The following is a 27,634-nucleotide window of genomic DNA, read 5'->3' on the forward strand; positions in this document are numbered from 1 at the left end:
AAACATAGTTCTATGCATTTTCTAAAATGCCACCTATGCCCTTCCTATTCAGAGCCTCTTGGCTTTAACACATACTGGCCAACTTGGGACCATAGAGGAGGAGCTAAAACATGAGGGATTGGTTTAGGAGGTAAGGGGAGACCCAACATTCATGGCTCTGGGATTCGGTCATTTGTTCTCTTGTTGGACTTTTAAAAATAATTTCAACTTTTATTTTAAATTCAGGGTGTTTATGTGCAGGTTTATTACATGGGTATATTGCATGATGCTGAGGTTTGAGGTATGATTGATCCCATCATCTAGGTACTGTACATAGTTCCCAATAGTGTTTCAAAATATATCCCCCTCCCTCTCTAGTGGTCCTCAGTGTCTAATAGTAAACATTTGCTACGTCTAAGATTACATGTTAATGATACCGGAGATTACACATGTGCAAGAGGCATAGCTAATGCTTCAAACAGTATAGAGATAGGAATAATTTATATAAAACAGAGAATCTGGGATAAAATCTATGTACTTATATTATAAATTTGGAATTTTTCCCTAAGGAGATGATATTTGAAGTTTTACAAGAGGCATTCATTCATTTAGTCATCAAAAATTTGTTAAGCACCTATGTAATAAACACTTCTAGGTGCTATAGTAATAAAATATGAGTGAATGGCAATGGGGAGTTATTTGTTAATGACTCTAGAGTTTCAGTTTTATAAGATAAAGAGTTCTGGAGATGGATGGTGATGGTGGTTGCACAACAATATAACTGTTGGCTTTTTTTTGTTTGTTTTGTTTTTGAGATGGAGTCTCACTCTGTTGCCCAGGCTGGAGTGCAGTGGCATGATCTCGATCTCGGCTCACTGCAACCTCTGCCTCCTGGGTTCAAGCGATTCTTGTACCCTAGGCCTCCTGAGTAGCTGTGATTACAGGCACCCGCCACCACACCTGGCTCTTTTTTTTTTTTTTTTTTTTTTTGTATTTTTACTAGAGATGGGGTTTCACCATGTTAGCAGGCTGGTTTCAATCTCCTGACCTCAAGTGATCCTCCTACCTCGGCCTCCCAAAGTGCTAGGATTACAGGCATGAATCCATTACAGGCATGAATACCATTGAACTGTACATTAAAAATAGTTAAGATAGTATATCTTATATTATGTATATTTAAGCACAATAAAAATTGAAAACAAAACAATAACAAAATAGATAAATGAATAAATAATTTAAAAAAACATGAGGAAACAAAAAAAGACCTTTGCCCTCTATGGAGCTCATAATCTAGCACGGGGCAATAGACACTACATATTATATTATTTATACATTAGAAGGTCATAAATGCTGGAGGAAAGGTAGGGGGATTAGGCATCTCTAGGTTAGTTGCTATTTTAAAAAGAATTGTCAGAGTAGGCCTCTTACTCTTTGATCAAAGACATGGAGATGATGGAATTGGCTACATAAATATCTGGGTTCCAAAGCAGTGAGAACATCCAGTGCAAAAATCCTTAGGTAGGAGCATACCTGGCACATTCTAGGGATGTCAAGGAGGCCAGTGTGGCTGGGACAGGGTGGGGGCAGGGAGAGATAGGTAGGAGTTGAGGTTACAGTGGTAAAAGGAAGTCAGATCATATGGGTTCTTGAGATCGTTGGAAGGACTTTGGTTTCTACTCTGAGAGAAATGGGAACCATTGCAAAGTTTTAAAAAGGAGAATGGATGATGTGACATATTTTAAAAGGATAATTATTTACAGAGAGAATAGACTCAAGTGAAGAAGCAGGGTACCTGCTTAGGAGGCTGTTGTATTAGTCTTTGGGTGAAAGATGGTGGTGGCTTGGACTAGAGCAGTAGCAGTATTCGTGGTGGGAAATGGTTAGATTTTTACATATTTTAAAGGTAGCGCCAACAGAATTTCCTAAAGGATTAGAGGTAGGGTGGAAAAAAGAAAAGTCAAGAATGACTCTAAAGTTTTTGACTTGAGCACCTGGACTGTTGGAATGCCATCATGGGAGAGGCTTTGAGTGAGCAGTTTTTTTAGGGGGAAGATCAGGAGTTCAGTTTTGAACACATTGAGTAAACTCTGTTATTACAATTTGGTTTTTTAAGTTGCACAAGTGAGGGCCATGGAAAATATGAGTCAACGGAATAGTATCTTTCACATAGTATTGGCTCAGAGTAGGCGTGTCCTTTAGATGTGGAAGAAAAAAGAGGATGTAAGATTGTAAGAGCTCTGTTGCTGACTCATGTTTTTCATGACTGTCACTTGTGCAACTTAAGAAAATTAACTGTAATCATAACAGCTAACAATATTGAGCTGTTACTATGAACAAATAGATGACATGTTAACTTATGCTAATGTGTGTAATTGAAGGAAATGTTAAATTGCAGTTAGAGGGTAGTGAGATTCCCATCCAAGTTCATGGAATCTGTCTTCTGTCCTTGGACTCCAGATTGAGAACCCTGCAGTGATTTTTAGTTTACAAATACCCCTGGGCCTAGATTGTTATCCTCACAGCAGTCTTAAGGAATAGGTCAGTGAGGTTATCCCTTTCATACTCAGAAGTCGGGAGTGGCTTGCCCAAGATAAAAACATGAATTCAACTTCCAGGTTCTCTGACTTCAATGCCAACAATTTCTCAATATTCCCTGCCACCCAACTTTCACTGATCATTTAAAAACTTACAAAAATGTTAGAATAGTATAGTACAATGAACACAGCATACTTTTAACCTATTTCACTAACTGATTATTGTGCCACATTTGATTTATGTCCTTACAAACACACACACATACATATACACACAAACACACACGGGAGTTTTTAAGTGACCTTTTAAAAAGTAAATTGCAGGAATTCTGTCACATCCAAGTATGTTTAACCTGCATCCCTTAAGAATAAGAGCATTCTAGAGAACCCATAAATAAAGTCACACACCTACAACCATCTGATCTTGGACAAAACTGTCCAAAATAAGCAATGAGGAAAGGACTTCCTATTCAATAAATTGTGCTGGGATAGCTAGCTAGCAATATGCAAAGGAATAAAACTGGATACCTACCTTTCACCATATACAAAAATGAATTCAAGGTTGATTAAAGCTTTAAATGTAAGACCTCAAACTATTAGAATCCTAGAAGAAAACATAGGAAACACTATTCTGGCCATTGATCTTGGGAAAAAATTTATGATTAAGCAATTGCAGCATAAACAAAAATGGACAAATGAGACCTAATTAAACTAAAGAGTTTCTGTACAGCAAAACAAAAACAAAATAAAAACTATAAACAGAGTAAACAGACAACTCACAGAATGAGAGAAAATATTTGCAAACTCTGCATCCAACAAAGGTCTAATATCTAGTATCTATAAGAAATTTAAATAGTAAGCCAAAAACAAATAACCACATTAAAAAGGGGTCAAAAGACAGAATGGACGCTTCCCAAAAGAAGACACACAATTGGTCAACAAACATGAAAAAGTGCTCCACATCATTAATCAGAAGAAATGTAAACCAAAACCACAATGAGATATCATCTCACTCTAGTCAGAATGGCTATTATTAAAAAGTCAAAAAACAATAGATGCCAGTGAGGCTGCAGAGAAAAGAGAACACTTATACACTGTTGGTGGGAATGTAAATTAGTTCAGCCACTGTAGAAAGGAGTTTGGAGATTTCTCAAAGAACTTAAAAAAGAACTACCACTTGACCCAGCAATCCTATTACTGGGTATATATCCAAAAGAAAATAAATTGTTCTACTAAAAATACACATGGAGTTGTATGTTTATCATAGCACTATTTATAACAGCAAAGTCATAGAATCAACCTAGGTGCCCATCAATGGTGGACTGGATAAAACACTATGTGTGTGTGTGTGTGTATATATATGTATATATGTATATATATGTATATATAAATACGTATATATGTATATAGAAATACGTATATATGTATATATAAATATGTATATATGTGTGTGTATATATAAATGTGTGTGTGTGTGTGTGTGTGTATATATATATATATTTTCAAGACAAAGCCTCGTACTGTTACCCGGGCTGGAGTGCAGTGGCACAATCTTGGCTCACTGCAACCTCTGCCTCCCGGGTTCAAGAGATTCTCCTGCCTCAGCCTCCCAAGTAGCTAGGATTACAGATGCCCATCACCACACCCAGCTAATTTTTTGTATTTTTAGTAGAGATGGGATTTCACCATGTTGGCCAGGCTGGTCTCGAACTCCTTACCTCGTGATTTGCCCACCTTGGCTCCCAAAGTGCTGGGATTACAGGCATGAGCCACCACACCCAGCCAGAAAATATTACATATATATGTACATATATATACACACACACACACATACACACACACGTATATATGTATATATGCCATATATGTATACCCACACACACCATGGAATACTATGCAACCACAAAAATAACTAAATCATGTCCTTTATAGCAATATGGATGCAGTTACAGGCCATTATCCTAAACAAATTCATGCAGAAACAGAAAACCATAAATGAGAAAGCCTATTCTCATTTATAAGTGCGAGCTAAACATTGGGTCCACATGGACATAAAGATGGCAACAATGGACACTGGGGACTACTCCGGGGGTGGAAGTTTGAAAACTTAACTACTTACTACCTGAGTGATGGGGTGAATTGTACCCCAAACCTCAGCATCACACAATTTACCCATGTAACAAACCTGCACACATACTCCCTGAATCTAAAATTAAAGTTGAAATTTGCTTACAAAATGATTAAGGATATTCTCCTAAAAAACACATCTTTTCGTACCTAAAAAAACTAATAATAATAATCCAAACCACCATCTAATATAACCTCTATATTTAAATTTCCATAACTGTCACCAAATGTCACTTATAGCTGTATTGTTTTTATTTGTAGGAACCAGTCTAGGATTATGTATAGCATTTGAGTTTGGGATCTTTCATCTCTTTTTACAGAATAGTTTCCCACTCTTTTTTTTTTTTTTTTTTTTTTTGCTTTTCATGCTATTATTTTTTTCTGAAGAGTCTAGGTCACTTGTAATAAAAAGTGTTCCAAATTTTGTATTTGTTTAATTGTTTTCTCATAGTTAGATTTAGGTTAAAGTATTTCTGGCAGAAAGAGTACACAGGTGAATGACAGGTTGCTCCATTGTTCGTGATACTGAGTTTAGTCACTTGATTAGGATAGTTACTGCCAGACTTCTTCATTGTAAAGGTAAACTTTCTACTTTTTAATTGATAAGCTATCTGTGGAGTAATACTTTGAGTTCAAGGTTTTAGCATCCGTTGATGATCCTTGACTGAATTAATTACTACACTGGAGAGTACAAAATTCTCGTTGTCTCCCTATACTGCCTGTAGACTAGGAATCTTCTGCTCCTAAAGCTGTACTTCTAGTGTTCTGAAACCAGTGTGCTCCACTGTGGATACCACCATGCAGTGGTAGAAGGAGCAAGAGGTGAGTCATGGAATCAGATAGCAGATAAAATGGCAGATCAGGTACTCACTGTGTTCCAGAAATGCTGGGCATGGCATATTATTGAGAAGCAAAAGAGCTAGTTTGGTGATACTAAAGTTTCAATTCTGTATTTTTTGGGTGGTCACACTTTGTATTTTCCATTCGTTAGCTAACTTTCCTTTCAAAATAGTGTTTTTGCGGGGGAAGGGAAAATAATTAAACAAACACATATTTGATATAAATCTATTTTAATCCCTTTATTATAGTTTTCTGTTCTCTTTGCATTTTTCCTCTTGTTTTCTCTTCTCTTCTTTTCTCTCTTTAGAGACTTTTCTTCTTTTTAAAATATCTGCTCAAAATTTAACTATGAATTTTCTATTTTCTCAATTTACCTCTTCCAATTGATCAGACTGTACTTTTTCTTCTAGTTGATCAGTGCTTTTCGCTCTGCTAGGTAAGATGAGGCCTTCAGAAATTATATGGCAACTTTTAATTCTCACATGTGATGCCCTAGGCTCAACTCTTCATGTAATAAAACACCTTTATTTTAGAAAATATTCATTTAAAAAGATATTACAACATATTCTCAAACAAACTTTGATGATTTAGTTGTCTCAGCACTACTCTGGCTATTTTAAAGTACATTATTTTGTTAACCACACCCTTTCACCTTTTATAAAGCTGAAAAATAGGAAGCGTTTTTTTCTTTTCATTTTTTGTCTTGGTAGTTTGTAACCACATTTTTTGCACTGTGGTTTCATGTAAGCGGTTGTTGATAATCAACTGATGAGTGTTGTTATATACAAAAGTCATGCTTTTGAGGCATGGAAGTGAGTGAAAGAACATTTGAGACAATGTATATTTAACTCTGCAAATAACATGTTCCTATGGTATGGAAGACAAATGATTTTCTCTAATTTTTCACCTGTCCAACAAACAGCACTTTGGTTGTTCAAAGATTATTGTCATGATTCACTTTGCAGTTTAAAATAAAGGTTAGATTTTTTTTGTCTTAGTGCAATTTAATTACTTATTAAAAAAAATCCCAGCAGGCTTTAGCAATTCCCTCCTGAATACTTTACAACTCAAAATGATAATAGTAATACTATAGTATATGACATTGTTTTAAATTAAAAGATGTAAGTTTATCGATTGATATGATTTTAAATTCAATTCTCTGAACTAAAATTAAGAATTAAGCTCACACATAAGGATTGGAGAAGGCCTTCTGTGGTGGCAGTTGTTAATGTCTTTCAGTGCTTTGGAAGAAAATTGCGGAAGGAGACTTTGGCTCTGCCTCAGGGATGTCCTTGACCCTGCACCTGCCATGTGATTTTTCCAGACAAGGAAGGCTATTTTCCTCAAAATGTGAATTTAATCCCTATGTAAACCTTCTGAGGCTAGAAATTCAGTCACATTATATAGTATAAATGATATTTTAGAAGAATATGTTGTTTGAAGAAGATCAGTTTTGAGCCTGTTTAATATTAACAAAGAATTTCCTAAACTTAGTTGCCCCTGGAAATTATCCTTTGTACTGAAAAACCCCCAAAACACAAAACATGTTAAAACAAAACAAAACAAAACAAAACAGTGGCACTTGTGTTCTATAGAATTCACTTTGGAAATTGAAATTTAGTGACTTTATTTTGGAAGTTAAAGTCTATACCAGATAGTTTTTGAAAGCACCTTCAATCCCATAACAATAAAATTCCAGTATAACATGTTAGCAAGATCTTGTGTTCAACATTGTGTTATAATATACTGTAGATACAAATCGCTGTAAGTAAAAAAAAAATGTTGTTTACTAATGTAAATGCAGTTTTAAGGGGAATTAAAATGAGTTTTCGTTACATGATATTTTATTGGATGACTAAAAATGAGCTCATTTTAAGTGGAAAGACTGGTTTTATGGTTCAGATATTTTTATTATAATTTTAAAAAGCATTTTCTTATAGTTTCTTTGAAATTAAAAAACAAGAAAACGTCAAAACCTACCATTGAAGATTTTCTGGTGTGCTAGTGGCACTTTTCAGATGAAACTTTGAGAAACATTATTGTGATTTTTTAAAATAATAAAATGCTAACATGGTGCTATTGTATAGTCAAAATGTATAAGCAGTTAAATGTTACAGAATAGTTGAAAATATGTAAGACATTTATTTCATTGTTCCTTAGAAATTTTTTTTCATCAACCCTTGTTTCCTGGGCTAAACCAACCGAGGGACAAAAATAAGATTACAATGACAGAAAGTAGGAATTGTCTGTTTTCCTATTCCTTCTTCTTAAGCAGTACAGTCCTCATATATTCCTCTTAAATAGTTCTGGACATCCCTAGAACGTGGTCTCACAAAGATCAGGAACTAGTCCTTTTCACTTCTATGTGGGTTACTTCATTTTCTTCCTTTTCAGGTCATTATGGTGATGACACCAAAAGTGGCAATTATGTCACCCCTACTCACAAAGCCACCAGTGTTAAAGCTACTAACGTCATCCTCTTTAGGTTGCTTGATGTTGTTGCTGTTGGTCAATGTGGATAAGTAACAGCTGCCTCATCCTGCTATTGCTAAAGTTACCTACAGTGACAATGAAGTTGATCAGCACTCTCAATGACCCACTGAGATTTTGGTGGATAAAGTTGCTTCTTCTTTTTAGATTTGACCCATCACGGTATACAGGACTCATGGGGCTTAGCTGGAGGAAAATTATTAGTGACCGCTATTATCTGATTGGCTTTTGATTTTCTTTGCCCTCAGGATGAATTCTTTTCCTGTAGACTTATCACCTTTCAAATAAATAATAGCCTAGAATTCCTGTCCTACAAGTTCTTCAAGTATGTCCAGACATAAATATTTGCCAAATATATTAAGAAATATCTAGCAAACTTATGGGAGGACTACTTATATTCAGCACAGAACAATTGAAAAGGAGAAACTAACTGACTCTGTAATACCAATAAAGTAAGTTTGTGTCATTAGACTCCAAAATTATAATGGTCTTTATCTAATCCCCAAAATTCTTATTGACATTGTTTCCTTTATTCTTAACATTCCTAATGTCTCTTGATCACTTTTCATTTCTGTTGATTCGAATATTTATTTATTCAAAATCATCTTGGGTGTTATAGCTCTAGATTTGGTGGAATACATTTCTGTAATAATTTTTAGCAATATGAAGCATTCCTTGAAATCCAGTGTTTCTATGGAACCTCTTAAGTGAATACAGTGGAGAACATATTTTTGAAGATTAATTGTAAGAGATGTCACAATTGTTAGTACTCTTGTTTAGAAGTTACAGAGTCCTGGCTGGGTGCAGTGGCTCATGCATGTATTCCCAGCACTTTGGGAGGCTGAGGCAGGCGGATTGCTTGAGCCCAGGCATTCACTACCAGCCTAAGCAACATGGTGAAACCCCATCTTGACCAAAAAAAATGCAAAAATTAGCCAGGCATGGTGACATGCACCTGTAGTCCCAACTACTTGGGAGGCTGAGGTGTGAGGATCACCTGAGCCCAGGGAGGTTGAGGCTGTAGTGAGCTGTGATTGTGCCACTGCGTTACAGCCTGGGTGGCAGAGTAGGGCCCTGTCTCGAAACAAACAAACAAACAACCCCAAAACCAAAAACCAAAAAACCCTACACATACAAAGTTACAGAGCCCTATAAAATGAAAGGAAACCTTGGAAAGCGCAGGTGGGTTTGAGGCTGGGCCACAGACATATTTGGAACCAGGAACTCAAATTATGCCATCATGAATGCATTGCTGCTGCTATTTCTCTGTGTGCTAGAAAACGTGTTTGCCAACAGCACTTGAATTTTGTGTATGACCACTTTAGCCATCCGGACTCTCTCAGTTCTATTTCTAAAAATCCGCAGAAAGGACTCTTATTATCCAGCTTGTGAAGCCTTAGATCTGTTACGGGTTGAATTATGTCCCCCTAAAAGATGCTAACGTTCTAACCCCAAGCACCTGTGAATGTGATCTTTCTTACAAATTGGGTCTTTGCCAGTGATCCCATTACTGAGTATATACCCAAAGGATTATAAATCATGCTAATATAAAGACACATGCACACGTATGTTTATTGCGGCACTATTCACAATAGCAAAGACTTGGAACCAACCCAAAAGTCCACCAATGGTAGACTGGATTAAGAAAATGTGGCACATATACACCATGGAATACTATGCAGCCATAAAAAAGGATGAGTTCATGTCCTTTGCAGGGACATGGATGAAGCTGGCAACCATCATTCTCAGCAAACTATCACAAGGACAGAAAACCAAACAGCGCATGTTCTCACTCATAGGTGGGAATTGAACAATGAGAACACTCGGACACAGGGCGGGGAACATCACACACCAGGGCCTTTCGGAGGATGGGGGGCTGGGGGAGGGATAGCATTAGGAGAAATTCCTAATGTAAATGACGAGTTGATGGGTGCAGCAAACCAACATGGCACATGTATACCTATGTAACAAACCTGCACGTTGTGCACATATACTTAAAGTATAATCAAAAAAGAAAAAAAAAGAATTTGGGTCTTTGAGCTGAACAGTGAGAACACATGCACACAGGGAGGGGAACAACACACACTGGGGCCTGTTGTGGCGGGGAGCAGGTGGTGAGGGAGAGCATCAGGATAAATAACTAATGCATGGGGGGCTTAATACCTAGGTGATGGGTTGATAGGTGCAGCAAACCACCATAGCACAAGTTTACCTATGTAACAGACCTGTACATCCTGCACATGTATCCCAGAAACATAAAATAATAAAATAAAATATCAAAAGAAAGAAATTGGGTCTTTGTAGATTATCAAGTTAAGATGGTTCATTAGAGTGGTTCCTAATCCAATAAAACTATGGGTTTGTAAAAAAGGACAATTTGGATACAGATATAGACAGGTATACAGGGAGAGCACCATGTGAACGTGAAGGTGGAGATTGGATGAAACTTCTACAAGGCAAAGAGTGCCGAAGTTGTCAGCAAACCACTAAAAACTAGGAGAGAGACATGGAACAGATTCTCCTTCAAAGCCCTCAGAGGGAACTAACCTTGCTGACACCTTCCTTTAGCCACTAGAAACTGTGAGACACAAATTTCTATTTAAACCATTCAGCTTTTGAGACTTTGTTGCAATGACCCTAGCAAATGAATACACAACCACTTAATAGTGGCTTGAGGGGTGGGATTATCAGTACCACGGGAACCACATAGATGGGTGAAAGTTGATTCTCAGAAATTGGTTCTGGGAAGACAATCTCATAGATTTTCACTACAGATCCCCCAAGACAATTTGTTTTGACTTGAAACTCAACTATGGACATTTTCTTTTGAATAAATTAGCTTGCTTAGGAATTGGGTGAATAATTAAAAATAATCTAAAATTTAATTTGTGGATATTTTCTGATTGGCATTATCTGTCTCAGCACACAAGTTGCCATAGTGGTGGGGAAAGCAACAAGTAACAAGCCTGCTTTGCTCTAGAGCAGATTGATATATGTAGACAAGTGGAATTTATGTGAAAGAACCAATAATGTTTGAGAGTCTGCTGATAAAAGATGACGTTGAGTAAAATGATGGATTCCTGTCTTAAAGGGTAACTTTTCTTATTATTTTCTTAGGCTGTATTGTAGTTGTTATTTATAATACGCTCCAGTTGAGGCATTATCTTGTAATTATTGCTCCCTCTACTCTTTCTCAACTTACTCTTCACTATGAGTGTTAGTATTCAACAGTTTAGACTTCATCAATAAGTAATTTCCATCAGAATGAGGAAAGACTGGTCCTTCTCTGTTTATGTTTTCTACTCTTGGAATGAGGTACCTTAGACTAAATCAGGGATTGGGTAAATTATAACCCTCAGGCCAAATTTAATCTACTACCCGGTTTTACAAAGGCAGTTTTGTTATAGCACGGCCACACTCACTCATTTACTTACTTTCTGTGGTAGACTTCATGCTACAATGGCAGAGCTGAGCAGTTGCAACACAGACTCCATGGCCCAAAAGCCTAAAATATTAACTATCTGGACTTTTACAAAAACAATTTTCCAACCTCTGACCTAGGTAGCTATGTAAAGGGAGAAAAAGAGGTTCTGTTTTTGTTTTTGTGCTTTTAATTAAGTCTACCAGGGACAGACTTATTAGCCTTTAGAGTAAAACATAATCCCCACGTTACTAATAACATGAACTCCACATTTAAAAAATGGACTACATGGTTTAAAATGCTTCGTTTAAACTCATTTTTTCCTTATGTATAGTTGTTTGTAATTAGTAATTATTCAGCTCTTCTAGTTTACTTTTTCTTTTGCAAATAATTGGTTACAGAAGTGAAAAATAGAAGGGTTGTCCGAAGGCATCATGTGTTTTTGAGAGTAGTTGATCTAATGTTTCTTGAAGCCAGGAAGATATTTGTGCACTTTGTCTGTGGCTTCATTTCCTTACAGGAAATCACCAGGGGCAGATAACACCAAGCTCAGTGTATTCTTGTTGCTCAGTTGATTAGTTGATTGATTTGAAATAACAGAAATAATAGAGAAAGATATTTCTATTTGGGAAAATTTTTTTTTAAAAGTTTATAATAATGTCACCCTAATAAGTTAGTTAATCTCTCTGAACTTCAGTGACCTTCTCTGTAAAGGTACTACCTATTACATAAGGTTATGAGGATTAAATGAAATGGTCCATTTAAAGAGTTTGATAGAGTATCTTGTGTATAATTAGAGAATAATACATTTAATTCTTGTTATTATTATTATTATTGCTATATTTTTAGCTACTGTTTTAGGCTGAATATTTGTCCTTTCCAAAATTCATGTGGAAATTTAATCCCCAATGTGGAAGTGCTGACAGGGGGCTTTAAAGAGGGAATTGGGTCATGAGGGCTTTGCCCTCATGAGTGCATTAGTCCATTAATGGATTAATGAATTAATAGGTTAATAGATTAATGAGCTCTCACAGGAATGAGACTGGTGGCTTTATAAAAAAAAAAAAAAGGCAGAGCGATATGAGCTAGCATGCTCAGTTCCCTACCCATTTGATTCCCTGCACAGCCTTGGGACTCTTCAGAGAGTCCCTACCAGCAGGAAGGTTCTCACTAGATGTAGCACCTTGACATTGGATTTCCCAGCTTCCATAACTGTAAGAAACAAATTCCTTTTCTTTAAAAATTACCCAGTTTCAGATATTCTGTTATAAGCAACAGAAAATGGACGCAGACACTTACCATATCCTAATTCCTGTGTTACATTTTAGCTACAGGGAATGTTAATAATTCATTTATTTATTGTATTTCTTACTGTATTCTTTTGGATTCTCCAGAGAAACAGAACCTGTCAGGTTCTTATATATTGATTATAAGAAATTCTGTGGAGGCTGAGAAGTCTCAAGATCTATAGTCAGCAAGCTGGACACCCAGGAGAACAGATGGCATAGTTCCAGTCCAGGTTGGAAGGTCTGAGAATCAGAAGAGCTGATGGCCTAAGTTCCAGTCTGAGTCCAAGTTCTAAGGCAGGAGAAGTCTGATATCCCAGCTCAATGATAGTCAGGAAGAGAGAGTGAAGTCTCCCTCACACTACCTTATTATTCTATTCAAACCATTCAAAGTTTCCATGAGGCCCACCCACATTGGGAAGGTCAATCTGTTTTACTCAGTCTACTGATTCAAATGCTAATCTCACCCAGAAAGTTGCTCATGAACACACCCAGAATAATGTTTAATGAAATATCTGGGCACCCTGTGACCCAGTCAAGGTAACACATAAAATTAACATCCCAAGTTCACCCCTTGTCAATTTGGCACCCATATGCATCTCCTTAAAGCATACTTCATTTCCAAATAAAGAAAATAACAAGGTAATAATTCCATCTACCATGATAGAACTATCTTGCATACAATTGGCAATGCAGTAACCCCTTCCCCAGAAGAGGAGGTAAAGTCCTTGGGTGATGTTTACTTTTCTTCTTGATATCCCATAGCCTAAATACTATGATGTAAAATTAACAATACTTAAATACTGTGATATAAAGTCAATATATTTTATGTTACATGATAAATGAATAAGAGAGGGAAGAAAACAAAAGATATTTGCTTAATATATATTAATAAATAAATATGCTTATACAAATATGTATAGTTGTACACACAAACACACTAATAACAAAATGAGGGTGAAATATTTATGACAATTACAGTCCTCATTTCTTTTACTGGTCACATGGTTCTAGCTGGTACTTAGACCTCCATCCACTACCCATTCTGTATTCCCTTTGCCTTCAGCAAGCACTCAGCTGACTGTGGTTCTTTCAAATGACCCAAACCTGCATTCCTGAAGGGTCTGGGCCTTGGTGGTCCTGCCTGGATTGGGTTTTTCACTGACTTTAATTACAGGGTATGGTAATACTAAGAAAAGTCCTAAGGGATCTCCTATATTTCAGATGTACTCTTTCTTATCTCCACTGTAGAATAGCAACTTAATTTCTTCTTGGTAGTCAGGATCAATCACTCCAGCCAGCACAGTAACTCCCTTCTTTGGCCTGTTTTTTCAGAGGCATGGGGAGTTCAAAGTGGCCAGGTGGCTGTCTTAACTTCCAGTTCAATGGAATCATTGTTATGTCTCCTGGTGGACACATTCTTCCTGGTGGAGCTAAGACCTCTAGACCAGCAGAACATAAGGTTGTGGGAATAGGAAGCAAATATTTTGCTAGTAGGTGACTAGAGATAATAGTGAGTGGTGCCACTCTCATTTTCACCCCTTGATTACTAGACCCGTGAATTCTAGCTGTGGGTGTAGCAGCACTATAGATTGGATGTTGATTCAGAGCATATACAGCCTTCTGGAGAACACTGCCCCAGCACTGTAAGGTATTGCCACTTAGCTGGAACTGTAATTGAATCTTCAAAAGGTCATTATATTAACCTAGCTTATTCAGGACGATGGGGAATATATTGTACAGAACCATCTGTAAACTAGGCCTGAGTCTTCTTTTCCTCTGACTATAATCTGATTGTAATATTATAATTGGTCAACTGATTATAGGGAACTCCTCATGAGGCCATAGGTGCAGGCTGGGAGACAGAAGGCAATGTAGCAAGAGTAGGGACTGAGGGCATTTGAGTCACTTTTTCTTGTGACTCACTTGTGGCTTCAGGGCCTGCTTTGGCCCAATCACGTATTTACCATTGACATTTGATGATGAAATCCTGCTGGGTGCAACTAACTTTATGGCTTGGTGGGTCATATAACAACAAGTTCAGATCGGCAGCTCAGATCAAATGGTAACTTAGTGACTCATGGTTAAGTGTTCAGTCTCTATTAAGGCCCAGTAGTAGGCCAAGAGGTATTTCTCAAAAGGAGAGTAGTTATCTGAAGAGGATGGCAGGGCTTACTCCAAAATCTTAATGTCCTGTGCTGCGATTCACCTATAGGGGGCTATTAATGGCTCCAAACAGCATCCCTATCTGCCACCGACACTTCAGGTACCATTGGATCTGCTGAATCATATGGTCCAGGTGGCAAAGCAGCTTACACAGCAGTGTAGCCTTATTGTAAAGCCTTCTTTTGCTCTGGGCCCCACTTAAAACAAGCAGCTTTTTGATCACTTGGTCAATGGGCTGGAGAATACATACAAATGAGGAATATGTTTCTTCCAAAATCCGAACAGCCCCACTAGGCATTGTCTCTTTCTTGGTTTTAAGAGGGGCCAGATGGAACAACTTATCCTTTACCTTAAAAGAAGTATCTTGACATGAGCCATGCCACTGGAGTCCTACAAATTTCACTGAGGTAGAAGACCTCTAAATTTTTTTTTATTTATGTCCCACTCTCTGATCTACAATTTTTTTTTTTTACCAATATGTCTAAAGTAATTGCGACTTCTTATTCACTAAGTCCAGGTGGAATAATGTCATCAATGTAATGGACCAATGTGATAGCTTGTGGAAGGGAAAGGCAATCCAGGTCCCTGTGGACTAAACTATGGCATGGTGCTGGAGAGTTGTTATACCCCTGAGGTAGGACAGTGAAGGTGGACTGCCGGACTTGCTAGCTGAAAGTAAATGGCCTCTGGTGGTTTTTACTAACAGGTATCAAGAAGAAAACATTTGCCAGATCAATAGTTGCACAGCAGTCATCAGGAAATGTGTTAATTTGCTCAAGCAATGGAACCACATCTGAGACAGCAGCTGCAATTGGAGTCACCATCTGGCTAAGTTTATAATACTACACTGTCATTCTCCAAGACCCGTATGTCTTCTGCACAGGCCAGAAAGGAGGGTTGAATGGGGATGTGGTGGGAATCAGCACACCTGCGTCTTTCAATGATGGTGCAACCTTGATAGTGGCCCTAATCTTTGCGATCTCTCCAGGAATGTGGTATGGCTTTGGGCTTACTATCTTCCTAGGCAGAGGCAGTTATAGTGGCTTCCACTTGGTCTTTCATAGCATAATAGCCCTCACTCCACAGCTCAGTGAACCAGTGTGGGGATTCTGCCAGTTGCTAAATATATCTATTTCAATTATGCATTCTAGAACTGGGAAAATAACCACAGGATTGTTTCAGGGACCTATTGGACTCACTGTAACATGGAGCTTGATTAAAACTCTATTAATCACCAGACTTCCCTAAGCCCCTACTCTGTTGTTGGGCCACAGTGATGTTTTGGGTCTCCTGGAATTAGTATTAGTGTCAATTTGGAGTTAATATCCAGTAATCCTTGAAAAGTTATATTATTTCCTTTTCCTTAGTACACAGTTACCCTGATAAAAGGCTGTATGTCTCTTTATGGATGGTTAGGAGAAAGATTGCAGCACCAACTTTTGGCAGTCTTTCTTCAAGGAGACCTGGCTTCTCCTTCATTTAAGTGGTTCTGGGCCTATAAATTGGCTCAATTATTGGAATTGATTGAAGGGTTGTGACTCTCTGATTTATGATTCAAAGTTTTGTTCACTTGACCTCGAACTTTTCTCTTTATACAGATCAAGTAAGAATTTAGTAGGCTTCCTATCTATTTCACTTCTAGGTACAGCATGATAAACCCATCAGTTGCATAGGTCTGCATGAGTCAAACTACTCTGCTGCTTTGATCTCCATTATGATAACCACACCCACTTTGCCTTTGGTAGTTGAGTGCTGCCACTTGACTCCTGCCATCCTTGGGATTCACTTTCTCCCATTACACTTACATTTTCCAGTTCGGTGACTGTAGTTCCCACTGTAAGGTCTGGCCTATGGAAAAGAATAATCACAGAGCTCTTCAAGGATGCCAGGGCTCCCCTCATGGATTTACTTTTCATAGTTGTGGTGAAAGGTATGTCTTCTGGATCCATTCAGTGTGGAAAAGTAGCTGTTATATGAAACACCTACTCTCACATCTCTCACATTCCAGTCTCCCTAAGCTTTTTTTTTTTTGAGATAGGGTCTTGCTGTGTTGACCAGGTTGGTCTTCTCCCAAAGTGCTGGGATTACAGGCATGAGCCACCACACCCAGCCTTCCCTAAGCCTTTGAATCTCCTCCGCTGCATTAAACCAAGGCAGATTTGGCCTTCCAATTCACTCTCTGTGGGCTGCCTTTTGGTCTGTGTTTCAGCCAACCTACTAACCAAATCTTTAGAGCCATCCCTAACTCCCTAAGCTACAATGTTAAATACAGAATTTCTTTTAGTGAGACCGTATTAATAAATTCAGCCTGATTCAGCTTTATGCTTTTTCCACCATTATCCTACACTCTCAATATCCATTCTCACACAAGTTCCCAGATTTCTGTCTGTATAAATTAACAAAACTCAAGTCATTCTTTTAGAGTGTAGTATACCTCATTATGGGTAACACTTTCAGCCTCACCTTTAGGGTCCTGCTGGGCCTTGAGTCTAGTTGTAGGTCTAAAAGCAAAGGGAGTTGTAGGGTGGGTCCTAAGGAGAACCAGCAGTTGTCTTGTATGACTATTGCCTCAGGGGAGGCAATTATAATTTCCCTAGGCAATATAGACCTCTTTACCCCACTTCAGATTGGGGTGGAGAGGCCTCTTCTACTGACAAAGAAGACTGTTCAGAATTTAGAGGCTCAATGTCCCCAGCTTCATCAGGGTCTTCCCACATGTACCCATTACAACATACAGGATACCATGTTTTTTCCCAGTCAATGCCCTCATTTTAACAGTAGACACCCTGCAAGGCTGGAAGTTTAACTTGTGTTGTAATTCAGCTAGTTTCAAGTTGAGATTCTGTGTTGGATTTTCAAAAGTCTCATCCCTACAATTACTGAAATAGGAGACTCCTTCAGGGTTCACAGAAGTTTTCAGAGTATTTATGCAGTACTTGAGCTGGCAATCCAAATCCTTGGGTTCATCCTTTTCTTTCACCACTTTGTCTAGTGATGTTAGGAGCAATCAGCCAACCTCATATTTGTTAGTTTTCCAAAAATATTTGAAAGTATCATACGTACAGTTTCCTATTCTTTGCTTCTTATAAGTGGTTGATTAGGAGGATCCATTGGAGATATCTTGTATATATCCATTGCCAGATCACACCATGGGCTATCAGTGCTCTATTTTATTGCTAGAAACAGAGTCCTTAGCATTTTCAAACCTAATCAGATTAGAGAACCAATTCCAGAAACCCCAGAAGCAATTCAGAAAACTCATCCTTAAAATTCTATTCCTTTAGAACCACTCTTGTTACCAAAATATTATATATATTATATATTCTATTGGTTCTGTTACCCTGGAGAACTCAGGCATATAGAAAGATAAGATAGATAGGTAGATAGATAGATAGATAGATGGATAGATAGATAGAGCAAAGAATAGGTAACTGTATGTATGATACTTTCAAATATTTTCGGAAAACTAACAAAGATAATGAGATTGGCTGTTTGCTACTGATGTCACTGGACAAAGTGGTGAAAGAAAAGGATGAGCTCAAGGATTTGGACTCCCAGATCAAGCACTGCATAAATAATCTGAAAACTTATGTGCACCCTGAAGGAGACTCTTATCTCCAGTACAGTAGATACAGATTTACATATATACTTAAATCTATTCTATCTCTGTCACTCTCTATCTATTTATCTAGATTTATTATAAGTAATTTGCTCGTATAGTTATAGTGGCTGACAAGTCCTAGGATCTATAGTGAGCAAGCTGGAGACTCGGGAGAGCTGGTGATGTAAGTTTTAGTCTGTGCCTAAGCTCAGGGGCAGGAGAATATGATGTCTCAGCTTGAAGACGGTAGGACGGAGAGAGCAATTCTCCCTCGCTTTGCCTGTTTGTTCTACTTAGGACTTTAGCAGACTGGATGAGCCCCATCTACATGTGGGATAGCAATCTGCTTTACTCAATCTGATTAAAATGCTAATCCCATCCAGAAAGCCTTCACAGACATGCCCAGAATAAAGTTTAATGAAATATCTGGGCAACATGTGATCCAGTCAAGTTGACATATAGAATTAACCATCACCCTTACTATGTGCCAGCCACATGGACATATAGTAGTAAACATGACAAACACCATTGTTCCCCTCAGGGTGCTTACAGTCTAGTGGAGGTGACAAAGATAAACAAAGTTTCATGATAAGTTGTATAAAGAAAAATAAAGCAGAGTTAATGGGTAGAGAGAGACAGGCTAGGGTAGATGGGGCTCCATTAGACAGGATAGTCCTGGGAAGTCCTCTTTAAAAAGGTGACACATTGGCCAGGCACAGTGGCTCACGCCTGTAATCCCAGCACTTTGGGAGGCCGAGGCCAGCTGATCACGAGGTCAGGAGATTGAGACCATGCTGACTAACATGGTGAAACCCCATCTCTACTAAAAATACAAAAAATTAGCCAGGCGTGGTGGTGGGCACCTCTAGTCCCAGCTACTCCGGAGGCTGAGGCAGGAGAATGGCGTGAACCTGGGAGGTGTAGCCTGCAGTGAGCCGAGATCGCGCCACTGCACTCCAGCCTGGGCGACAGAGCAAGAATCCGTCTCAAAAAAAAAAAAAAAAAAAAAATGAAAAAAGGTGACACGTTAGCAAAGACTTGAATAAATCAAGGTAGCAAGCCATGTGAATATCTGAGGGGAAACCAGTCTAAGCAAAAGGAAGAGCAATAGCTAAGGCTCTGGGAAGAGAATGATTTCTTCTGACATCAGTGGTCATAAAAGTAAAGTAGGATTAGTTGGCATGTTTTGGAGTTTTTCTCCAGTTATGTTCAATTGACAGTGTTTGGGCATGGAATAGGTAGAGAGTTGAGTTTAGTCAGGGCTTTGATCAAATGAGGAGTAGCATGAGGGAGTTGAGGGTATTTGTAAGTGGGTAATTGGTGTAAGGAGGGAAGTGAGGTGATGCAAGTAAGGAGACAATGAAGAAGTGCTAGGGATTGTTAATTGCTAGGAGATCTCAACAGGAATGAAGAAGTTTTAGAGGGAGGGTTCCTAAGGCAAGTGTACAGGAATGGTAGGAGGTGGTATTTCAGGAAACAATGCTTGAAAAACTTAAACTTGAGATTTCAGAGGTGTACGCAGTTATTGTAATGACAAGGATAGAATGGTAGGAGTGGGAGCTTGGAACAATTAAGGAAATGGTTGTTGGAAATGGAAAGCCTAGAGGCCCAGGCAATTAGACAGATACCTACTGGTCTGTTGAAGTTATTAAGAATGATGACAAGGGTGGTAACAGAGAGAGTCAGTGAGCCTTGTGCTAAATATTCCACATAGTTCTCACTTTTCCCTGAATGTGTTATGGTTTGCTTGTTTATGAGATTTGCATATTTCTGTTTGTAATATTCTTTCCATTCATTCTTCCAGTTTAGATGCCACTTTCTCTGTAAGGCCTACACTGACTTTCCTCATATAGATTTATTTTCCTTTGTAATTATTTTTTAATGACTCTAGTTTTTCATGACACCAAATTGTAGAGGAAATTTTTGTTCAAAAATTTGCCTCTTCACATAGACGGTAATGTCTCAGAATGCAGAGATTATATCTTATGCGTCTTTGCATCCATTCAATAAACAGTTGTCAAGCAAATGCTTTTCTATTAGAATATTAGCAAATTAAGGGTGTGGTTGTGTCCCAGAACATAGCACAGTGTCTAGTAATCGTTTTCTAAAGGAAAAAAAAAAAGCCAGGATTCATTGACAGTAATTACTCTTAAATGTCTACAGTAGTCAAATACTAGGTAGCATGCACAACCCAGTTAACATTTGATTACAATAAAACTTGGACCATATCTGAGCTTTTCTATCTATAAATGTTTAAACCATACCAGCTGACTAATATAAGACAAATGGAAAGTTGAACCGAAGTGAACATTTATGGTTAAACTTTAGGAGAGGGTTGAAGACATTTAGATTCAAAGGCTGGGTCAGTTTGCATTGGAAATATGCTTGGAATTTATTGCAGCTGCTGAAAGTGGGATAGCCTGGAGGTGTACAGATTGTGGAATGACAGCTGTTTTGTGGAGCAATAAAATTGAGGTAGCTCTTAGTGTCAAGTTCTCCTTATCAAGAACGCTGAATTTTTTTTAAGTCTGTATGGCAATATTCTAACTAATTCTCCTCAGGGAAATCTCATCAAAGAACTATTTATGGATTCCTTACATCTGAATTCTCAGTCTTGCTTGTGCATTACAATTATTTGCAGAGTCTTTTTTCAGACAAATAAGCCCAGGCTGCACCTTCAGAGGTTCTGACTCAGCAAGTGTTTTTGTAAAGCGTTACAAGTGATTCTGATGCCTGGTCAAGAAGGAGGACCACTGAAATAGAGTCACATTCCAGTGAAGAACTGTATTGTGAATTATTTATTCTCCAAAATCCAAATTGACTGAAATCTTTAGTGCTTATGAAATTATTAGAGAACTGCACATTAAAAAGGAGTCAAGCTCTTTTTTGAGAAGGTCCACATTATGTTATGATTCATCCATTAGAAAGAAGCACTTTGTTTTCTGTAGTGCTGTACGAGCTAAACATTCATTTATGTGGACGATTCCCTGAGTTTCAGTTGTTGAACTTCAGACTAAGCTGTGAGATAATGATGGTTGTACCCTGAGGTAAGCACTAAGAAACGACCTGTTTACTGAAGTAGAGAGGGAAAACACAGCATTCGGCACTCCTAGAAGAAAACATGATCAAACCCAATTTCTAAATATATGGAAACTATTAAATTTCCAGATTTAAAACATTTTATCATTTATTTTAATTTTGGAACCTCAGGAAATACTCCTAATGGTATAGCAGAATATGATATAATTTTTGGATTCTGTGTTAACACATAATAGATTAAAAACAATCTTATGTCACTCTGAGTACCTCTTGCCTTTATATCTTTTTAGCATTTATTTATCTAGCTTATACTTTATTATTTTACCTTAAAATTATTTTTATTTTCTATGTATATTTACTCTTTAAAGATAGTGGTATCCTTTCCTATCTTGTTCCTTTTCCTTCTTTTATTTCTTGTAAGGACATTCTATAGTAGGTCCTTTTCTTTTTCTACCTGCATATTTTGAGAAGAATCAGGCCCTTTTACAAACATTAAATTTGCACCAGAAGAACTAGATTTGAATCCATATGCTGCCATCCACATGTGACCTTACTCAGTTTCTTTGAGGCTCAATTTTCACAATGTTAAAACTCCTTTCGATGGTGATTATAATAAAGGGCTCCCCAGAAATGTAGGATGATAAGTGCAGAGGCCCCATATCCATAATGCCTGAGCATATTAATTCTTGAAGTCAATGATCAGATGAGGAGGAGTAGGGCAAGGGAGTTGAGGGTATATTTAAACAAGTAATTTTTATAAGGAGAGAAGTGTAGTGATATAGGTAAGGAGACAATACGAAAGTGATAGCGACTGTCAATTGCTTGGAGATCCCAACAGGAATAAAGAAGTTTTAGACTGAGGGTTTCTAAGACAAGTGTAAGAGAAAGGCAGGAGATGGAGTCCCATCTTTCCTTTGTAAGGAATCCTTGGGAATACAGTTCTTTCCAGGGTGCCTGGATCCTTGGTCTTGTTTCTACAGTGTCCAAACAATTGCAATTTTCAAATTTTAAAACTCTGGACATATGCCCTAGGATTGTATTTTAAAGATACAGTGGGAAGTAAGACATTTTATGAAGGATTCAAATGAATCATTTATAAATCATTCTTTTGTCTCCAACTTAAAGAAACTATCCTGAATTAGGACATAGCCTGCTTTCAGTAAAGTATTTTACAATTATTATCAAAGTCACTTTACAAATATTTTATCAAAGGTATTTTGCAAAGCCATTTTACAAATATTATTAATTGCACCCCTGTTGACTCTCAAATACATGCTCAACAGTCAGACAGATTAGCTTTCTTAGTCAATAACACCATCAACATACAGGTCGCTCTAATCTCCAGGATCACCTTTGTCTTTTGCATTGAACACATATCAGTCTTTGGTTTCTTTCTTAATGTCCTAGTGCCATCCCTAATACAGGGCTTCACCTTGCTTATCTCATTTGCATGGCCTCTACCCTTCTAGTCCCTCTCTATGGGGTTGGATTATCTTTTCCTTTACTCCAACGCTGTGTGGTTTCTGAATGCTTGCTGCATCTAGGTCAAATTTCTTGCCTGACATAAAGCTCTCTATTATTTAATCTCTTCTGTTTTGTCTACCACTGATATGGTTGGTTGCTGTGTTCCTACCAGTATCTCGTCTTGAATTGTAATCCCCACATATCCAGGGAGGGAGGTGATTGGACCATGGGGGGTGGTTCCCCCATGCTGTTCTCATGATAGTGAATGAGTGCTCATGAAACCTGAGAGTTTTGTAAACTTCTGGCATTTCCCCTGTTTGCACTTCTCTCTCTTGCCTGCCATCATGTAAGATGTGCCTGCTTCCCCTTCCACCATGATTGTAAGTTTCCTGAGGTCTCCCCAGCCATGCAGAACTGTGAGTCTATTAAACCTCTTTTCTTTATAAATTACCCAGTCTCAAGCAGTTCTTTATAGCAGTGTGAGAGTGGACTAAGACAACCACTATCACCTACTACTTTCCAATGAGAGAGAAATTCCCACCCCCACCACATGCCAGGCTGATTACTATCTCACTACACCCAGACAGATGTCTGACACTACTATTTTACATGTGGAAATATTTACTATGGTCACATGTGGAGTCCAGGCTTTTTTTCATCTGCCTCTGCACATTTTAGAAACACATGAAGGTTCAGGTTAAGTTATAATTCTCATAGGAAGGTTTTCCTTTCCCACCAAAAAAAGGCACAAAGGAACTTTCTTGCTTTCTAACTTGATAAGTGTCTGTTATCTTTTCTCTTCATTTAGGCAACTACCTCTTATTTATTATCTGTCTTATATCAAGAGGTTTTAAGGTAACATTTTTGTAAACCTCTTGCTACATCAATGAATCTGTAGGCTACCTTAGAGCGGAAATTGTTTGAGTCTCAGATCTGCAATTTGCTACCTAGGACCCTAAAGCAAGTACTTAAATTTTTTGTTTGTTTGCTTTGTTGTGATGTTTAATCTCTAAAATGAGGAGAATATTAAATAATACTACTATCTATCCAAACTATGACACAGGATTGCTACATATGACTCATGAAACTTTGTCATTGAAAACACTTTGTAAATATTGATCACATACACATATTTAAGGTATGTTAATTTTTATTGTTTTCTGTCTGCCAAAATGCTAGTACAATGGTAACTGAAGAGGAATTACTGTAAAGTCATATATTAAGTTGGTGCAAAAGTAATCCTGGTTTTTGCCATTGAAAGTTACTTAATAACAGAATTAAAGTAATTCTAGTTGGTGTCTTTGATATACTAACAGACACCCATGAAATTATAGCTCTCATTAGCATTAGGGTTTATTTTATTAAAAGGATGAAAGGAGTGAGTATTAGCCATTATTAAAAATTCACTGAAGCATTCATGATAATATGGTACACTTCCACTGGTTTTATGTTGTAGTGTAGGCATTCAGGTTTCTATTACTCCAATATAGTAGTCGCTTATTTGAACTGGTAGTTGGAAATCTGAATTTGTCTGACTACCTTAGCAACAATGGCAGGAGTAAAGGTATAAATGGACTCATCTTTACTCTGATGATTCAGTAACTTTCCTGACCCTCACCTCTTTCCTCTGCATGATGCAATTCTTTACATAATGAATCACTACACACTAATAAACTTTAATATATGTTCCCAACTAGCATCTGCAGGAAGTCAGATTAAATCCTAGGTGAAGTTCTCAATGGAATCTCAGCCTTTGATCACACCACCAATGTTATAATTTTAGAAGTGTGACAAGATGATTAGAGCATTTAAAAATCTTGGTACTAGGCACAATACAAAGTTGAAAGCTGCCATGAATTTTGCTGCTTAGGCAGGCTACCATCCTTTGAGGCACTAATTGACAAAGAAGTAGAATGTTAAATAAAGAAGTTGAAATTCAAATAAAGAAGAATACAGCATATTTGGAATGCTGTCAAACATGCTGTGAACTTTATTAGGCATTAGATATTGACCCAAATTAGGAAAAAGTGAAAAATGTAAGGCCTAGATTTAATAGTGGTCTCATATATAACTGCAAGTAATTTTATAATTATTTTCCCATCTGCCATATTTAATGTTAAATTAAAAAATGAATAATGATATTTCATAATTTCATTAATATACTTGAGTTAAAGATGTATATATATTTTACCGAATAAACATCCTGGGAGAATTGTGGGTCAACATGAGGATAGTTGTTATATCTAAAATAGGGTGGACCAAAATGATGTCATAAAGCCACCACCACCATCATCACCAATATGGCATAAAATACCATTAAGGAATAACATACCATTAAGGATGACATTCAACAAAATTTTAAAGTGGAAGGAAATTTTAAAGTGGAAGGAAGGAAGCTGTGTGCTTCCTTCTTGTTGATTCCAACCTTTTCTAGGCTTTGGTGTCCCTTGCTATTCAGTATTTGTCACTGTAGCCCCTCTCCATCTTTATCCAGCAGTTAGACTTGCTCAGTGTCTCCATTTCCCTGAGAACTAGTTATCAGTTTTCAGACTCTAGAGTGGGTTATTGATGTATGTTATGTTACCATCCCTCTTCCTTCCTTTATATCATTTGCTTTTCAGTAGGATCTTTTTATTGCATAATAAGAATATAATAACAGTAGCCAATTTAATAGCAGTTACTATGTGGTAGGCTTTATTCTAAGTGCTTTATATATAAACACATTTTTTTGTTTGTTTTTTATACAAGGTCTCACTCTCTTGCCCAGGCTGGAGTGCAGTGGTACAATCATGGCTCACTGCAACCTTGAACTCCTGGGCTCAAGCAATTCTACTGCTTCATTCTCCCAAGAAGTTAGGACTACAGGCTTGTGCCACCACACCTGGCTAATTTTTTATTTTTATTTATTTTTATAGCGATGGAGTCTTGCTATGTTTTCCAGTCTGGTCTCAAACTCCTGGCCTTAAGCAATTCTTTGACAGCCTCCGAAAGTGCTGTGATTACAGGTGTGAGCCACCACGCCTGGCCTATGTTAACACATTTAATCCTTATACCAACTTTACCCGGCTACTCGGGAGGCTGAGGCAGGAGAATGGCGTGAACCCGGGAGTCGGATCTTGGAGTGAGCCGAGATCGCGCCACTGTGCTCCAGCCTGGGCGACAGAGCAAGACTCCGTCTCAAAAAAAAAAAAAAAAAAGTTACATACTAATATTATATCCATTTTACAGATCATGGAACCAAAGCACAAAGATGCTAAGTAGGTCATAAAGTAAGAAGTGGCAGAGTCAGGGTTTGGAAACCAGACAGTTTCACTCCAGAGTTCCTACTCTGAACCACTAAGCTATCCTGCCTGAACATGGTGGTGGGGGATATACAGGATATAATGAGAAATGCCAATGCACTGAAGTCATAGACACCTATTCAAATCCTTTTTCTGCCCATTGTGGGGCAGACACTGGTTGTGTGGCTTCAGCAATATATTTAATTTCTCTGAAATTAATTTTCTAAGATGTAGAATAGTGACAGCAGTACTTACATTCAAAAGCTTATTGTACATAAATAATGCACATAAAGCATCTACCATGAGGGTAAAGCATGCTTCATATGTTTAAATGTATGACTGGGTAGAAATGAGGAAGATATTTTTGTGCAATGGGATTTTGCACAACCATTCAGCTGCCCTTCTCAGTCTGTGTATAGAGCAGGCCAATGTGGAACACTTGCAGCAGCAGTGTCAGATAGGTCAGCCCAGTGTTGTCAGTCAGAATTGGGAGAACATTAAGAGCAATGTGAACTCAAGAAGCAGAGGTGACAGGCAGCATACCTACAGACTAGAGGATACCTAGGTTATAGTGTGCATGAGATCCCCATATTGACAGGCATTTGTTGGTAGCCAACTTTTAGGCAGAGATGATGAAGTTATTAAGCAGAGGTTTATGAAGGAGGTTGTGGCCTGAAACACAAGTATATATGATATACTTACTTTCTATGTAAGGATAAAATTTACTCATACATAGAATATAGAAATCCCTGCAAATGTTTAAAACCGTCTTCATGTTTGATGTATCAGGTTAAAAGTGACATACTTTTGTATACTTCTTCCATGTGGTCCCCAAATATAAAATTTGAGCTTTATCTATTTTTTCTTTATGTGGGTAATACTTTTTAACTTTACTTGCTTAAAGATAAATCTGTGAAGCAGCTCCATTCATTTTTCTTTCTAATTTTGTAAACATCAGGAAAGATGTTATATGTAAAAGATTGTCGCATTTAAGGAACAATGTCAAGAAATTCACATCTGCCAAATGATGTCATGAAGCCTGCACTCAGAAAAAATAGCTACTTTCCAAGTATTGATATTGAACCAGCAATACTTAAAATGTTTATCTTTCAAAACCAAACTCCAGTGGACAAAATGAGTCTGTTATTTTAAACATTATTTGGAAAGAGTTAGCATTAAGAACATTTTGTAACTGATACATGTCATTAATAGTTTACATTAGCTTCCCGCATAAGGGAAGATACTATCATACTTTATAAATAGGTCTTGTGGGAAAATCGCTTCTTCCTTGAGGTTAAGCAATCTAATATACATTTTTAATGTAGGAATAGTTTAATGCAGTTTGAAAGGTAAACCATGTGAGGTTGTAACATGCCAAAACCCCAAAATCATTCATGATATGTTAA

The 27,634-nt window shown here is 37.6% G+C and overlaps 1 long non-coding RNA gene across 1 annotated transcript in view; it reads left to right on the forward strand.

Moving 5' to 3' along the window:
* LOC100613094 (uncharacterized) overlaps window positions 1–27,634 on the forward strand; it is a 404,311-nt gene that overhangs the window by 37,064 nt on the left and 339,613 nt on the right. The gene's annotated exons all lie outside the window — the stretch shown is intronic.

This window comes from Pan troglodytes, chromosome 10 (assembly GCF_028858775.2).
Source record: "Pan troglodytes isolate AG18354 chromosome 10, NHGRI_mPanTro3-v2.0_pri, whole genome shotgun sequence".
Taxonomy (NCBI): Eukaryota; Metazoa; Chordata; class Mammalia; order Primates; family Hominidae; genus Pan; species Pan troglodytes.